This window comes from Eulemur rufifrons, chromosome 8 (genome assembly GCF_041146395.1).
Source record: "Eulemur rufifrons isolate Redbay chromosome 8, OSU_ERuf_1, whole genome shotgun sequence".
Taxonomy (NCBI): Eukaryota; Metazoa; Chordata; class Mammalia; order Primates; family Lemuridae; genus Eulemur; species Eulemur rufifrons.
The window spans coordinates 114,266,884-114,284,631 of NC_090990.1; positions in this window are offsets into that span (position 1 = coordinate 114,266,884).

A 17,748-nucleotide genomic window follows, 5' to 3' on the forward strand; every position below is an offset into this window, starting at 1 on the left:
ATGCCATGTGAAATAAGCCAGTCACAAAACAACAAAAACTGTATGATTCCACTTGTGTGAGGTACCTGGAGTCGTCACATTTACAGAGACAAAAAGCAGAAGGTGATTTCCAAGGGCTGGGAGTGGGGAATTGGGAGCTATTGTTTAACAGGTACAGTATTTCAGTTTTGCAAGATGGAAAGAGTTCTGGAGATGAATGGTTGGTGATGGTTGCACAACAATGTGAATATATTTAATACTACAGAACTGTACACTTAAATGTGTTTAAGATGGTAAGTCTTATGTTACATTATTTTGCCACAATTAAAAATTTAAAAATAGCATTAATGTCTTTAATTGGGAGTAGCTTAATAAATCATTGTTCCTATTATGTAATTATAAATTTAAGGTAAGGTTATAGATCACCTATTCTGTAACCAAAGTCACTGGTTTTGACCGGAATTCTCTAGCATGTAAGTGCATCTAGTTAAAAACCGTATGTGGCAAGTTAATTCTTCAGTTACTGAGGCATATATGTTATAATCGGTTTACCTTGATGGTGCACCCAGAAGAGTTCACTGCTCACAGTTAAATGTTCTGTAAATGTCCTACTGAGAATTGTTATGGTTGAGGGTAGAGTTTCACCTGCTTTAGTTTTTTCCTGCTAAATTTATTGTGGCTGTGCTCAGTAGCTTTGAGTCTTTGATCACCCAATCGGTGGTCCAACTGGACTCCAAATTGCTTCTTGTTAGGAGTTTGGGGGTGTTGCGGCCATCCCCACAGAGTTTCCCTGCAGCCTGCTCTTCACATACACATCTGGGAAGGCTAGTCACTTTCACGACAGGACGCCAATCTTGCCTCCAGCATAGTTTACTGTCTAACTGGTCCAGAAGATGCTTCTCACAGAAGGTGACATTTAAGCTGAAACTTGAAGAAAGGGGAGAGTTTGCCAAGAAAACCAGAGGAGAAGGTCACTTCAGCCAAAAGGAAGAAAGTGACACAAGACATTGAATTTTGAAAGTGCTTAGAGCCTTAAAGATAGCAAGTGATTCACTGTGTTTGAACACATAAAGAAGTGAGTTCAGTCAGTTCAGATTCAGCCTGTTCAGAAGTTCTTGAGCACATCATCCCTAAGAGCCTCATGCTGCTTCATTCCTTCACTGTCCCCTACATACCTCTCTGAGACCCACCGAGAGAGAGAGAGAGAGAGAGAGAGAGAGAGAGCGCGCGCGCGCGCGCGCGAGCACACAAGAGCGCGCGCGTGTGAGAAAGAGAGCTCCAGAGAGACAGAGACAGAGCCACAGAGAGAGATACAGAGAAACATCACCAGAGACAGAGAAAGAGAGAGAGAGGAAGCATCCACAGAGAGAAACAGGGCCACAGAGAGAGAAAGAGAAAGAGACTGTGTGTGTGGATTTCTGAGGGCTGGAATGCTCTTGGAGAGAAATGTCATGGTCTTCAGGTGATGTATAAAGAAAAGGATCCTTACTCCATCCAGGACTGTCCATAGACGTGGACAAAATGACTATAGGGAGCCTTCTGTTCTATTCAAATTCCAGATGGGACCCCAAAGGTCACCTAGTCCACTGACTCCTTACTCAAGCATTAAGCCACCCAGGGACTGGAAGAAATATAACTTGTTCAGGCAAGTGGGTAGGTGCAGGCATGGCATGAATTGCTCAATTCTGAAATGCTCCCTTTCCCATAAATATCTCTCCTCAGCCTACCAGAGTATATACCATTCTTTTTCATGTTATCTCATTTTTTTCCTGCCACCATCAAATGAGATGAGTATAATTCTTTCCGTTTTACTGCTGGGGTTAAAATTCAAGAAGGTAAGTAATATTGCCAATGTTAACAGTTATCAGTTATCAGTAGTATATCAGTTAAGGTTAGGATTAACTATGAATAACAAACATTTGAAAAATAGAGGCTTAAATGAGACAAGTCCAAAGACAGGGAATTCAGGGCTGACTTGGCCATTGCACAGTCACCAGAGACCCAGGATTTCTCAGGTTCCATCATTCCTGGTATATGGCTATCATCCTCATGGTGCAATATGGCTGCTGGAGCTCCAGATGTCATACCCACACTCCAACAGGTAGTATGAAGGAAGAGGAAGAAGGGCTACCTACTTCCAATAAAGAAAACTCCCAGAAACCCCAGATAATATTTCCACCTATACATCATTGGCTAAAATAGTCACATGATCAAACAGTCTTTTAGATAATCAGTGATGTATCTAAAAGTCAAGGTTCTATTATTTCTACACACAGGGAGAGTGTTTATCCAGAAGACAACTGACAAACTCTGCCATAGCTGGAAAGAGACTAAACAGATAAAATTTAGTTCCAAACCCCATCCGTTTTCTATCATTCCAGTACTCTCATTCCAAAATGAAGGAACAGTATTCGACAAATTCCAGAGGTGTGAGACTTCAGGGTAGTCCAGAAGGGTAAGAAGCTTAGTGTAGCAGGCACACCTGGAATGTGGTAGGATTGTGGGAGGTGATTTTAGGTGTTGTCATGAAGACTTTGAAAGCCAAGGTAAAAAGTCTGGATACTCTCTATCCAAAAGTCAGTGGGAGTCACTGCAGATTTTTGAGGAGGACAGAAAATTTTACTTCTCAAATGGATGCTGAGGACCTTGAAGATGTGGTAGAAAGTCCAGTGTTCTGGGGGCCTGCCTCTAATAGTTGGCTGGTCTCTAATATTAGCAAGTTGTTTAACCTCTTTGTGCCTCATTTTCCTCCTCTGTACAAAAGTGTAAGTGCTGAGAACAGTACCTGGCATATAGTGTACTCTATGAAGTTATTGCTGCTATTATTAAATTCCATGGAGTCAAACAGAAAGTGGAGCAAGAGGCATCCTCTTGGGGCTGGAAGATACCAGAACAGAGGCAACTAGGGGCTTCCTCAACAACCCATGTGGTTTTACAGGGACTTGTCACTGTAGGGAAACCTCCTTCCTGTAGCTAGAAGAGGATAGGGATTTCGGTGAAACTGGAACTCCACTCCACCCCAGATTTTTCCACCTCCCAAATACTCCCCAGTTCCTTCTTGGGCTCAGGCTCTGAAGCTAGATGCCTCCAGGCTCAAGATCCAATTTGTCTTCTCCCAAAGTCAAGCTTGAACCGAGTTGAGACAGCATCACTTTAAAGTCCCTATTGTGTATCTACTCCCTGGGGAAGGGAAGCTGTTCTTGCAGCTGGAGTGCTGCAGCAGGAAAGAGGTTATTTTACCTATCCGTCAAGAGGCCAGCAGTCCTCTACAGCTATTCCTCAAGACCAGAGAATTTCCGCGGGATACTTCAAGAGCCTACAGAATCCCAGCTGCAACTCTCTGCTTCAAGGAAATGGAGCTTAACCCCAGTCAAATTTTTAAAAGGAATCTTTCTCAGGATCTTGGCAATAATTCATATAATTTTGAAAATAAAATTAATTTTCAATAACATAACCCTTTCTCCAGATAATACTTAGATTAGCGTAAGGAGAGTATGGCCAATATGTAAAACTGAGTGCTGAAAATGATGTTTTACTCCAGCAAGTTTGTCACACTGCATTTCATGAAAGCAGCAGCACAAGGGTGTTGTGAGGCTGGTATCAAGACCATCATTTTTAGATAAGGAAAGGGCAGTTCAGAGTGATGGAGCTGAGACGCGGTGCCTGTATGATTTCCCACTTACCAGCATGTGGCGCTGTTGGCCATTACCTCCTGGAAGCTCTCTTTACTTTTATGATACTAACTCCCTTTGTTCTTTTCTCCTCTCAATTTAACTGATTATTCTCCCCTCTCTTCACTGTCCTCTTTTCGTCCGCCTATTCCTCAGAGACTGCCAAATCTAATGAGTCTGTCTAGGAAGCATGTCTAAAATCCATCTTCTGCCTTTTTTATTTTAGATATTTTGGTGTTGACCTAATCCAATCCTCTCATTTTATTTTTTAAATTTTTTATATATTTCAAAATATTAATGGGGCACAAATGTTTTTGTTACTTGGATAGCTTTTATAATGCTTAAGTCAGAGAGATGTAAAAAATCATCGGAAATCAAGAAAGGAGGAGGGGAGGGGGTAAAACCTACCTATCAGGTCCACTGTTCGGGTGGTGAGCACACTTACAGCCCTGACTTATTTTAGTTTTTTAAACAATGAAACACATAATTTTAAAAGACAAATAGTGCTAAAATGTTTACAATGGAATAGAGCAGCCCCAGTCTCATATCAACTTGCCCCAACACTGGTTTCGCTCCCAAGAGGCAGAGCTGCTGTGTAAGGCTGTGCAGGTTGTGCAAAACAGCTTTGGATGCGAATGGTGCCCTCTAGAGTTGTGCAATGCACAACCCTCACCACCATATACAGTAGCCTAGCCAAGTTGTAATCATTTTCAATTGCTTTAGCTGTTTCATCTAGTATTTATCTTCATGATTCTAAATAATAAGATGGTATAGCTTTCTCTTGATTCTCCAGTATCGGCTATGTATTGACTTCCTAATGATGATTAATTAGCTCTCTCAAACTTTCCCAACCCCTCCTCATGACTTCCACACTTTTATCCTCTCTCTGCAGTTATGTCACAATTTTGTTTCAATCAATATCCAATATTTACATTTTTGGGACCATGTAAACACTGCTGATTGCTGACTCAAGTAGTGTGTTGTTGCTATGGTTGCTTCTTTGTTCACCTTTAGGTTTTTTATATGGTTAATACTTGCTTTCCTTTTTTTTTTTTCCTTCATTTTCTTAGTAGTCTGTGTAGCAATGACTGGCTCAATCTTCTCATTTTCCCTAAGAACTTCTCAAATACAGTTTCCTATCATACCATATTTATTTTTCCTAGAGAGCTCTCTCCTAAGCCTTTAATCTTCCTGCTCTATGGACGGGTTACTCTCTAGGTCAGCTACAAAGCTGTTGTCCTGAGAGTTCCCTTCACCACCGTCCTGGGAACTCCCTTCATCTCTCTCCTGTGTTGCATCCCCTCCTTCCTGGATCTCATGCTTTCTCTCGCCCTGCTTGGTGGAGTATACCGTCTAGTAGCCTCTTGAGACATGATACATTGAAGGTAAGTTTGTTGAAATTTTTGTGTGTCTAAAATATATTTATTCTATCCTCACACATTTTGACAGTTTGGCTAAGTGTATATTCCTAGATTGGAAATAATATTTCTTCATAATCCTGAATGTAGTTCTCTGCTGTCTTCTAGTTTCCAGGGTAGCTGTTAAGTCCTAAGCCTTCATATGTGACCTGTTTTTCTCTCTGGAATCTCTTTCTATTAATTCTTTATCCCTGGTATACTGACATTTCATATGGATACTTCTTAGTGTAGCCTTTTAAAAAGTTTAGTTTTGGTCTGGTGTGGTGGCTCACACCTGTAGTCCTAGCACTTTGGGAGGCCAAGGCAGGAAGCTGTAGTGAGCTGTGATCACGCCACTGCACTCCAGCCTAGGCAACGGAGCAAGACTCTGTCTCAACAAAGTTTATTTTAGGCGGAATACTTTTTGGACTTTTGAACTAAATACCTATGTAATTTGGCTTTCAAAATGTTATCAAATAATTTCTTTGCTAACTCTATTTTATTCATTTTCTCTCTTTTATCTTTCTACAACCTCTGTTTGATATTGGAGTCCCATAATATCTTTTTTCTCTTACTGTTTATATCTTCTGTTCTATTTTCAATGAGATTTCTTCAACTTAATCTTCCAATTCTTCTTTTGGATTTTTAATTTTAGTTATATTATAAATTTATAGGAACTTTTTCTTATTCTCTTATAATTCTTTTTTTTATAACATCCTTGTCTCTCTGGGGATATTATTTTTTGTTTTCATTAAAGTAAGTTTTCTTCTGCTCTTTGCTTTCTTTCCTTTTCGCTCTGCTTTTTATGTGATAGGCCTTTCTCAAAGGTCTAGACCCCTGCTTTTCATTTATTTTTTAAGAGCGAGACACTGAAAGACTGATTGAAAGATCTCTCTGACTGGGTGAGGCTTGAAAACTGCTGGGATCTAACCTATAGATATTTTCCTTGGGGAAATATACGTGTGTGTGTGTGTGTGTGTGTGTGTGTGTGTGTGTGTGTTCCCCTCACTGCCGGCCATTGAGATTCCCAGAGAAGTATGCACCATCATTCCATTGAGGTTTACATGAAGCAGCTGGTGTTCTAGGGGGTAGGGAAAGGGGGCTCATCACTCAGGATCCAGCCTTTCATATAATCCCTCTCTTTTCAGTCGGCCACCTCACTCAAGCTCTCTGCCATGCCTGGTGTCTCTGAATTCAGAGGCCCTCTGGTTCAATTGCTTCAGAGAATAAATCTCCCCACTCCTGCAAAGGTGAGAGGGGGACAGTTACCGGGATGAGCAGGATGCAGTCCTAGAGTTCTGATTCTTCTACAGACTTTCAACCAATTCTCCTGTCTTCAGCTATACCACACTTTCACCTTTGATATGGACTGAGCATTTGCATGTGTCTCCCAAAAATTCGTATGTTGAAATTCTAACCTCAATGTGATGGTATTAGGAGGTGGGAGATTTGAGAGGTGACTAGGTCATGAGGGTGGAGCCCTCATGAATGGGATTAGTGTCCTCATAAAAGGGACCCCAACTCTCTCAATCTCTTCCCACCATGTGAGGACACAGGAGAAGTGGGTGGTCTGCAACCTGGAAGAGGGCCCTCACTAGAGTCCAACCATGCTGGCACCCTGATCTCAGATTTCCAGCCTCCAGAACTGTGAGAAATAAATTTCTGTTGTTTATATGCCACCCATCTGTGGTAGTTCATTATGGAAGTCCAAACTGACTAAGACAACTTTCCACAGCACCTAGTATCTCTGGTTTCTTGATCTCTCCACAGTTCTTCAGAATGAGTAGAATTGCTTCTCACCGATATACCCATCCACAGACATTTAAATTTCATCTTTTCCAGCTTTTTCTGCTCTACTAAATCAATTCTCTGAATCCTGTATAGTTTTCATTCTTGTATGTTGTAATTTGGGGTTATATATGTTTTCCTAGTTTCACCAGTGATAGAGTGTTACATTTTATTCTCGTTCTTCTTATTGCTTCAGGGTGATTTTTTTTAATTCAGGATATTATGGGGGTACAAACATTTTGGTTACATGAAATGCATTTGCCTTGCTCAAGCCAGGGCCACAAGTGTGTCCTTCCCCCATACAGTGTGCCCGGTCTCCATTAGCTGTGTGTGCAAAGATGTGGAAACAACCCAAATGCCCATCAATATATGAGTGGCTTCAGGGTGATTTTTAGAGAGAAGTAAGCAGAAATGTCAACTTAAACCAGGAGATCCTCATCCTTTCTGCCCCTTCAACCAACTTTTCCAGTCTTATTTACCTCTATACTCACAGGTTTTATTTTCCAACAAGCACCTATTGAAAAGTTACTGTATGCCAGGGCCAGTCAACCTCCAGCAACAAGCCTCCTTTATGTCCATGTTGGAGTAAATCTCTTCCATCCCCCACACTCTGCTGAGAACCTTCTCTGTACTGCTATGAGAACATTGAATCCAGATTACTTGAATATGTTTATAGTTGTGTCTGCCTTCCTCATCTGAAAGAGAACTCCTGAGTGGTAGGGACCACAAAGATCTCATATCAGAAAAGTGTTTTGCATTAAGCAAGAACTCAGTATCATTAAAAAAAGTATCAAAAATATCATCTTTTTCTGTTACTGAATTAAAGGAAGAAATGTTCAGTTGGTGCTTATATAAAGGACACTGAATTGCTTTATTCATTCTTTTGACATTCAAACATTTATAAATCTATGGGCCAGACCCTGCACCATACACTTCAGTTACAAAGGTGAAAAAGACACACTCATGTCCTCAAGTGGCACACAGTCCAGTAAAGGAGACAAAAGTGGAAACAGGTATAAAAGCATGTGATAGGTGCAGTAACAGAGGTGTGAGCAGGGTGAAGATCTTAGTACCCTGCCTGGGAAAGAGAGTAAAGTGGGGAGGGGGTTGAAGAGGTGGACCAGAAAGAAGGTGATATTCAGCTAAGATGTGAAGGATGAAGAGCAGTTCCCTAGAGAGAGAAGAAATAAAAAGGAAATTCAAATGATGTCATTTTCACTAATAGCTATATTGAGGGTGGGGGGAACCACCATAAATCTATTCAAACAGATTCATTCCTTTGATATTCAAATATTTATTGAGAATCTACTATGGGCCAGGTCCCATGCTAGGCACATATTTTTTAATACACGTTCTCTAAAAAGTGAACACAGGAGCAGTACATTTTAATTCAACAAAGGATTTTATACAGAATTGCAATAATATAGTCCAGGTAAGTTTTCTAATGATTTCTTAATTCAAAGAAAAAGCTTAGAAGAAAAATGCATGCAGATAACATATTCATTAGGCAGCTTCTCTCAAATATCAACCATCCCAGCAAGCATTTGGCAAGAGCTGCATTGCAATCAATTCCTGGTTGAATTCTCTGATGAGGGTCGGAAATGCCATTATTCTGAGTTGTTGATTAAAGAGGGATTCACATGCTTTACATACCAGATGTGCAGGAGGTGGGGCCCGCTGCCTGCGCTGAATGATTAGAATCCTGATTTATATTCTCTCTCAAAGGCTGGGCCAGTGCACTTCTCATAGTGGCTGAGGAAGAAAGTGTGTGTGTGTGTGTGTGTGTGTGTGTGTGTTTTAAGCACTAATCTCATACCAGGCACCATGCTAGGCACCTCACAGTATCTCTTTTAATTTTCACTATGATCTTTTTGAGATAGATATGTTATGGAGATGTGTGGGGAAACAGTATGCATTTTATTTTATACATTATTATTTATTTTAATAGGGATGGTGCCAGTTATTTCTAGTATAAACAGAGTCACCTTGGGACATACTTTTCTGTTCAAGGACGAGTTACTTTAGTAACTTCTCTTGTTTACATAAATGTAAGACAAGTAGGTGCTCCGTGCCCGGGGAAGGTTATAACAGCACCGGTTTTGTGCTAGATCATATTTTTCCTTCCTAATTTCCCTGAATGTGTGGAGCTCAAAGGTGGAAAGGGACCATTCACATTTCAAAAGGACCAAGAAGTTCCAAGAAGCTAACAAATGGAGACCAAACCCCTTCTTTTAGGGTTCAACATTATTAGAACCTCTTTGAATAGATGTTCTCCCAACCTAAATACAGATAAGCAGGGTGCCCTGTATCTGCAGGACCCAGATGGGGGCCCCCACAATAAATATTGGCCAAGTGACTCTTATCCCTCAATTCTTTACCCCATACTCCTGCTCCCAACTTTACCAGATTAGATTTGACTGTTCCTTTCTTATTAACTCTCCCTTCACTAGTTCTCCTGAAATAATTAACCAAAACTTTCACCAGCTTTTAAAGTCTTTTTATATCTGCACACCCAATAAAAATTTATATAAAATGTGACCTCAAATAGGAGAGTCGGTCTTCCTGTTATAACCAGAGAATGTGCGACCAGATTATTTAATATGCCAAGTTGTTTAAATAAATAAACTAAAAAAAGAGGGGGTAAGTAATATGACAGTATTTTAAACCATTTAATATTGGAATTGTACACATTATTAGGTAGGTACTACTTCTGATTTTAGTAACATTTCTTCCCTGGAATCTAGGATAAATTTATTGTTTTGAGATGACATCTTTGTGAAAATATTTAAACATAAGTCTTTGAATGGCTTTAGCTGAATTTCATTCAAAGTGTTTTAAGTGAATTTCCCATCATTATTTTGATGTTTTTAGAAATCTTTATAAAACCAAGAGATAACACAGTTAGATTTGATTTTAGCCTTTCAATAATCTGTCAATCTATGATTTGAGGGGAAATCAATGCCATTTCAAGTCAATTCAATAAACACACATTGAAAAGCAACTATGTACCAGGCCAGGCATCATGATATGAACAAAAGATACAAAGATGTAAAACATGGCCTTTGCCCATAAGAAGCTTATTGTCCAATAGGAGAAACAAATGACTAAAGAAATGGCTGTAATGCAGAGAAAATAAATGGAATCAGATCTAAAGGGCTGATCTTTTATAGGACAAAGGCAATGTCTATATACTGTAAAAGCAGGGAAGGCAGAGTATGAATTTACAGATATAGGTAGTTTCTGTTTTGAATTGTAGAGAGCTTCGTTTCATATTAATCTTCTTTATCCACTTAATCCCTCTATTATTCTTATGGGTACAGTCAGATTTAGGGCAATAATATTTAGGTTCAGAATAAGCTTAAAGGGGAAATGCTGACCTTCAATCTTGTCTGGAATATATATCTGAAGAATTGAGATAAATAATGAAAGGTAGACAATTAAATGACCAATAACACTGGCTCCTTGGTTAAAATGCAAATGAAATTTTCCCCCAATGTATTCTACAGACTATCATAAATATTTTTAAATTGCTATGGTAAATGATCTTAGCTGTGTTTTCCTCTTTTGGTCAGGCAACTGTCTTTGAAAAAGAAACCAAGGAAGAGTAATCCTCATACCAGATATTCTAGAAATCACTGCTATTCTGGCAGGCACCTCATCTACACTATTATGTCAGTCAAGAGATTCTGAAAAATATCCAGTTTAGGAAGGTGTTCACATTTTCCTTTTTAAATATGTTCCAGGGGCACTATGCTAAGCACTTTACCTACATTATCCCAATTAAGCTCACCACAATCCTATAAAGAAGTCATAAAGCCACCAGGATGTAAGGCACATGTGGTCAGACACTGTTGTGTGTTTTGTTACCTTCTGTCTCCCCAGAACCTAGCACAGAACCTGGAATAACACAGAGGCTCATAAATATTTGTGGAATGAATAAAGGAATGTATGACTAAATGTTAAAGAACATGCTCAAGGTCACCTAGCTAGTAAAGAGTAGAGTCAGGACTCTAACTCAGGTCTGTCTGATTGCAAAGCCCCTGCTTCTAACCTGCATGCTGTTACCTGCCTCATCTTGAAACTACCTTGTCCATCAATTCTAGGATCAGGATGTCCAGTATTTTCAGAGGCACCGACTCAGAGACTAACCCAGTTAGTCTTGACAGGAAGCTAGAGTCAGGGCTGAGAGAGCAATCCTTGTTTTAAGGAGACCCAGAGGCAGGGACAGTGATAGTTAATTCACTTTTAGGCTCCATCAAAGTTGGCGTCTTTGAAGATATGTTGTGAGGTTTAAGAAATATTCTATATATAATGAACTTAGCCTGGTACTGGAGACTTAGTAAGCATTCAGTACACAGTTGCAGGAACAAAAGTGGTAACTAAATTTTATAGAATGTAGTAGGTGCTATTATTCTAAAGTTTTGAAAGCAAACTATGGCAGAGCTTTAGAACGACTTTAGATGGTAGGACCAATGTTCAGCACAGTTGTCTGACTCAGACAGTAAATAATCATTTGAATGAATGAATGGGCCTCCTATTTGCTTTTCTATTTTAATACAGCCAGAATACTAAAGATATATTTTTGAATTCTATTCTGAGCACTTTACAAATCCTAACTCATCTAATCCTTGTAAAAACCTTACGATAGATTACCATCATTATATCCCCGCTTTACACGTGATTTCCCTCAGATTTGATTTCAGCCTGTCAATAATCTGTGTACCTGTTATTAATATTTCAGAGGAAATGGAGGCACAGAGAGGCTAAGTAATTTGCCAAGATCACACAGCTGGTAAGTGCCAAGGTAGGATTAAACCCAGACAGTCTGGCTGCAGGTCTATGCTCTTAACCAGGACATTCTAGAAAAAGGAACAGTGCAATCAGCCCTAACTCCTATGCCAGCTGGGACCCTGAAACTGGTTCTCTGTATGGCCCTTGGGTAAATGTTGTGTAACAAGCAGACAATAAAGTACAAATGTATAATACTTCAGAAATTTGTAGTTTTAACTGTCTTTATTAGAAAAAGAAGAAAGACATAACATCAATGATCTAAGTTTACTACCACCTTAAAAGCTGGAAAAAGAACAGCAAATTAAATCCAAACCAAGTAGAAGAAAATAAATAATAAAAATAAGAACAGAAATTAATTAAATAAAAAAATGGTCAAATAACAGATAAAATCAATGCAAATATTGACTATTAGAAAAAATTAATAAAATTGGTAAGCCCCACCTATACTGACTATAAAGGTTATCAAATGTGATTGAAAATTTTTGATGCAATCAAATAATGATGCATTACTTTTATCAGTAACATTTAAAATGCTATTCACCTTTCCATCAAGAAGTGGAGTCTATGTTTCTTTCCCTTAATTTGGGCTGGCCTTGGTGACTTGCTTGTAACTAGTAGAATTTGGTGGACATGGCATTGCTTTACTTCCAAGCTATGTCAGAAAAGACCAAACAGCTTCCACCTGGTTCTCTTGAGCTGCTTGCTGTGGAGGAAGACAGCTGCTATGCTGGAGCAGCCACACGTAAGCACTCCATCAACAGCCTCACGAGCTGCCAGCCGTGTGTGGAAGCCATCTTGGGCATCCAGCCTAGTTGAGTCTCACACGACTGGAGCTCCAACTGCCAACTGAATTCAACCACATTAAAGACTCCAAGCAAGAACTGTTCAGATGAGCTCGTCTCAAATTTCAGACCCACCAAATCACAAGTAAGTTAAATTGGTGATTTTCTAATAAGCTGCTAATATCAGGGATAATTTGTTATGCAGCAATAGTAATCCAAACACTGATCAGAATAAAAAGAGAAAATATAAATCTCCAAAATCAGAAATGAAGGAGGGGACATCACTGTAGATATTACAAACATTAAAAGGGAAACAGTGCAATATTATGAACAACTTCATACCAATATATTTGGCAATTTAGATTAAATGGACAAATTCCTTGAGAGGCACCAAAGTCAATGAAAAACCCATCAAAATACCAAGAGCTTTTTAAAAGGAAATATGACCAGTTGATTCTAAGATTTTTATGGAAATATAAAGGATCTAGAATAGTTAAAACAATCTTTAAAAAGGTGAAGAAAGTTGGAAGATATATACTACTTAATTCTAAGTGTTACAATAAAAATACAGCAATCAAATTGTGTGGTACTGGAATAAGGATAGATAAATCAAACCAATGAAATAGAACAGAGTCTAAAAATAGTTCCCCACTCACAAAGTTAACTGGCTTTTGACCAAAGCCCAGACCTGATTTTATGGGAAGGAAAAATTCTTTTCAACAAATGGTACTAGATCAATGATATCTGTATGGAATAAAACAAAGCTCGACCTCTGTTTCATACCTTATGGAAAAACTAATTTGGGGTGGATCATAGACCAAAATGTTAAAGCTAGACCCATAAAACTTCAAGAAAAAACATTTAAAAAAATCTTTGTGACCTTGAGGAAGGCAAGATTTCTATGGACACAAAAAGCACTCGCTAATAAAAAAAATGATACATTGTACTTCATAAATATTAAAAAATCATTGTACTTCATAAATATTAAAATTTTCTGCTCATCAAAATCACTATTAAGAAAATGAATAGGCAATCCAGAGACTGGGAAAAAATATTTGCAATAGGTGTATCTGATAAGAACTTATATCCAAAATATGTATAAAGAATTCCAACAAATCAACAATAAAATATAACACAATTTTTCTAAAGGCAACAAGTTTCAACAGACATTTCACAAAAAGAAATGTGTTAGTGGACAATAAGCACATGAAAAGAGCTCAACATTGAGTCATCATAAAAATATAAATTAAAATCACACTGAGGCTATATTGTACCTACTAGCACAGCTAAAATTCAAGAAGATTGATATCAACTGTTAATGTGAAGACATGGACCAATTAGAACTCTCATACATTGCTGAGGAGAGAAGCTATTAATAAAATGTTACCACCATTTAGGTAACATTTTATTGTCCTTATTTAAGCATATATCTATCCTATGACGCAGAAAGCACACTCCTGGGTATTCATCCCCAAGAAATAAAAAGCAAAAAAAAAAAAAAGGTCCACAAATGACTTTATTCAAAGTAGCCTTATTCATTAGAAATGGAAAGAGACCCTAATATCCATTGACAGAAGAATAGGTAAACTAATTGTATTATCTTCACACAATGGACTACTTAGCAAATAAAAAGGAATGTATTACTGATACATGCAACAATATGTATGGACCTCAATAACATCATGTTGAGTGAAAAAAGACAATAGAGTACATACTTCATCATTATACTGTACGATTTCATTTATGAAATCCAAGAACAGGCACAACTAACCTATGGGAATAAAAATCAGAGACTGCCTCTGGGTAGGTAGAGCGACAGGGGATCGACTGGAAAGGGGCACATGAAAACTCTCTGGAATAATGAAAATATGTATTCTGTTTGGTATATACATAGGTGCATTATACAATTGTTAAAATTCATCAAACTGAGCACTTAAGATTTGTGTATTTTATTATGCATAAATTATATCTCAGCTTAAGACTACATGCATGCACACTCACACTCACACACGTGTGTGCTTGCTTATCCCACAGACAGACTTCCAAATCAAGTCTCTATCCTTGGTTGGAGGGATTCAGGTTTTTTTTTTTTTTTTTGAGACAGAGTCTCTGTTGCCCTGGCTAGAATGCCATGGCATCAAACTCACAGCAACCTCAAACTCCTGGGCTTAAGCAATCCTTTTGCCTCAGCCTCTTGAGTAGCTGGGACTACAGGCATGCGCCACCATGCCCGGCTAATTTTTTCTATATATATTTTTAGTTGTCCATATAATTTCTTTCTATTTTTAGTAGAGACGGGGTCTCACTCTTGCTAAGGCTGGTCTCGAACTCCTGAGCACAACGAGCCGCCTGCCTCAGCCTCCCAGAGTGCTAGGATTACAGGCGTGAGCCACCGCGCCCGGCCTGGAGGGACTCAGTTTAAGACTCTAATTAAATGAAAGCAAGAGAATTAATTATAAAATAGAACTAGAGTGCACTGACACCCCACCCCTGGGGAAAGGTCATGGGTGTCCTGCTGGGATGGGTGAATGACCGGGCCCTTCTGGGCAGGTGCATCATGGGAGATCAGACAGGGCAGGGCTGGGAGTGCTGCCTCCATGCCTTGGCACTCTGTAAGCCTCTCCTCTCACTGTGCTGGGTGGGTCTGAGCTCACACACTGATGTTTTCCTCCTCTCTGTCAGCTCCCTAGGTGAGTTGGCAGCTAAATAAGAGCTCTTCCTCCTTTCCCCCACCACCTCACCACAGCAGTTTTCTAGTTACTGCAATGAGAAATGCATTCCGTTTCACTGTATCTTGGTAGGCAGAACATCTTTTTAACATCCTCTGCGTCTATTCTTCCCTACTTCTCTTTTCACTTTCACAAATGTTTTTAAGCCTACTCTATGCCTGTGCCTCTCCAACTTCAATATGCATGTGAATCACCTGTAGATCTTATTAAATGTCAGATTCTGATTCAGTACATCTGGGGCAGGGCCTGAAATTCTGCAATTTTAAGAAGTTCCCAGGTGGTCCAAGGATCCCACTTTAAGAAGAAGGTCCCTGTAATATGCTAGCAGTGCAATGAATGCCGTACTCTCCTCTTATTTGCAGGTTAAGATAAGTTAGTGTGGAGTCAGCGTTAGATGAGAAATTTTAAAAAGCAATTTTGTTTCCCTTCTCTCTTTTTCTCCGCTCAAGCCCTGCCCTTAGTGCTTCTAGCTACACGTGACAAATGGCTCTGCTTTTCTCATACCCACTCCCAGGGACATCTGTCTTCTTCTAAAGATGTATCAGAGAAGGAAAGAAGGCAGGATTACTCATGATAGTCATGATTTGCTCCTTCCCATATTGCAGATATAAAGACTGAGGCATAAAGAGGCCACTTGGTAAATCCTTCCGAACTATAAATGAGTACAACATAAAGCATCCCCATTTACAACAAAAATTGCATAACATTAGAATCTAGGTATGTTCACCAGGGTTTTCTTAGTGGCTTATGCATTGAAGCTAGAACTACCCCTTCCATACAGTTCTTAGATTAAATCTTAAATCAATCTGGCACTCTAGAAGGGCTCTGGATAACAAAGCAAGTTGTTTCTTTCCACTTCACCTTCTCTAATTGATACTTAATGTTTTCATTCAACAAACATTTATTGAGCACCTACTAGTCAGGCTTTGTGCAGTACTTGAAGAATAAGCTCATTACTTATGCTGCAAGGGAAACAGACATGCAAATAGAGAAATGGTGAGATAAAGGAAGAGAATATTCATCAGGCAGCTACTACGTGCCAGAGACTAGGTAGCCTTTCTCATGTGGCCTTAATGGTGGTGGGCACAGAGTGCTTAATTCTGCCAGGGAGGATGGGATGACTCTAGAGCTGTTTCAGTTGGGCTCAGCCTTGAGAAATGAGTGGGAGTTCATAGGCAGAGAAAGCACAGAGGGCATCCCGGGCAGCGGCGGGAGGACAGCATGAGCAATGGCTTGAGATGACAAGGTGCCCTCCGGCCTCTGAGTGGTCCTGGGCGACAGGAGTATGAACCGTGTGGGGTGGGAGCTAGCCCTTGCATTTGTGGTCTTCACAGTTTTTGCAATGTCTTTACATGCATTCTCTCACTTGATCTGATCAGCCTGCGCCTCTCTTCCCAGCCAGAGCACTAATTACCTGTTAGCTAGAGCAAGGGAGGCTTAGGACACACCTAGGAAGGGCTAGAGACAGTGTTAATCAAGACCATTCTGAGAAAGTGATTAAAATTTCCAATGTGTTCTACAAGTCTTCTGCTTCTCCAGAATTTTCACTGCAATTATCATCTCTTTCTTTGGGAGCAGCCAGCTCTCCAGAGAGGCTTCCTAGCAGGCCTGACATTTCAGAATCAGAGCCTGCGCTCCCAGCTGTCTGAGTCGGCCTGACAGCTCCCTCTGCATCTCCAGCAGTGACCTGGCTGCCTCGCCTGGGGTGGCCTTTGTTTCAGACTGGAGGCTCCAGCTCTGCTCAGCTGGAATTCTCAAACACCTCTGTGGTGGCACAGGCCCACGCTCAATCAGAGGCCCTGCTCCTCTTATGCCTGAGGAATGCAGGCTCTCAAGAACAGCAGCTCAGATACAATGGTTCTAACTTCTGTGTGCATTTTATGCCCTCAAAGGGCTTGTTAAAAATGCGAATGATCTGTTCCCAACCTGCAGAATCAGATTCAGAGACTCTGAAGCCAACTCTGAACGTCCACTTTTTTGAAAAACAAATATTCCAGATGATTGGGATATAAACTAAAGTTTAAGAATATCGGCATTTGGGTTTGGAAGTCTCTATAATCAGCAGATGGGCTCGCTCTAACCACATTATGGTTTTCTCCCATACAGATCTGGGCTCAGTAGCTGATGGTTTCTGATGTGAGACAAAAGGTGAATTTGGGGATCACAGATTAAACTTCATAAAGTCTCCCAGCCCACACCAGGCCACCAAAGTGGACAAGAGAATGATCTGTGCTATTATCCCTCCAATCCCCTTTGCTGTGACATGACCTTCTTGCCCCATCATTCTTGGAACACACTACTAAGTGTCCCAGGAGACACTGAGAGTCTCCGCTCCACCCCTGCCTATTCTGGAAACAGTTCTGGGCCTTCCCACGGGATGCCAAGCCCCGGGCACTGTCCTGTGGCCGCCTTCAGCAGCCTCTCTGACCCTGCACTGCCTGCTCGAGCAAATGTATCTTTGCAAACCATTTCCAGCCTGGCTAATGATGCAGTGCTTTGAAAAGTGCTACCAAGATGAAAAACAGCTCACAAATGCGGAGTCCTTGTTATTTTACCAGCACAGCCGGCAAGAAGCTGCTGCCAAGCAAGATCAAACTTCTCGGGAATGTTT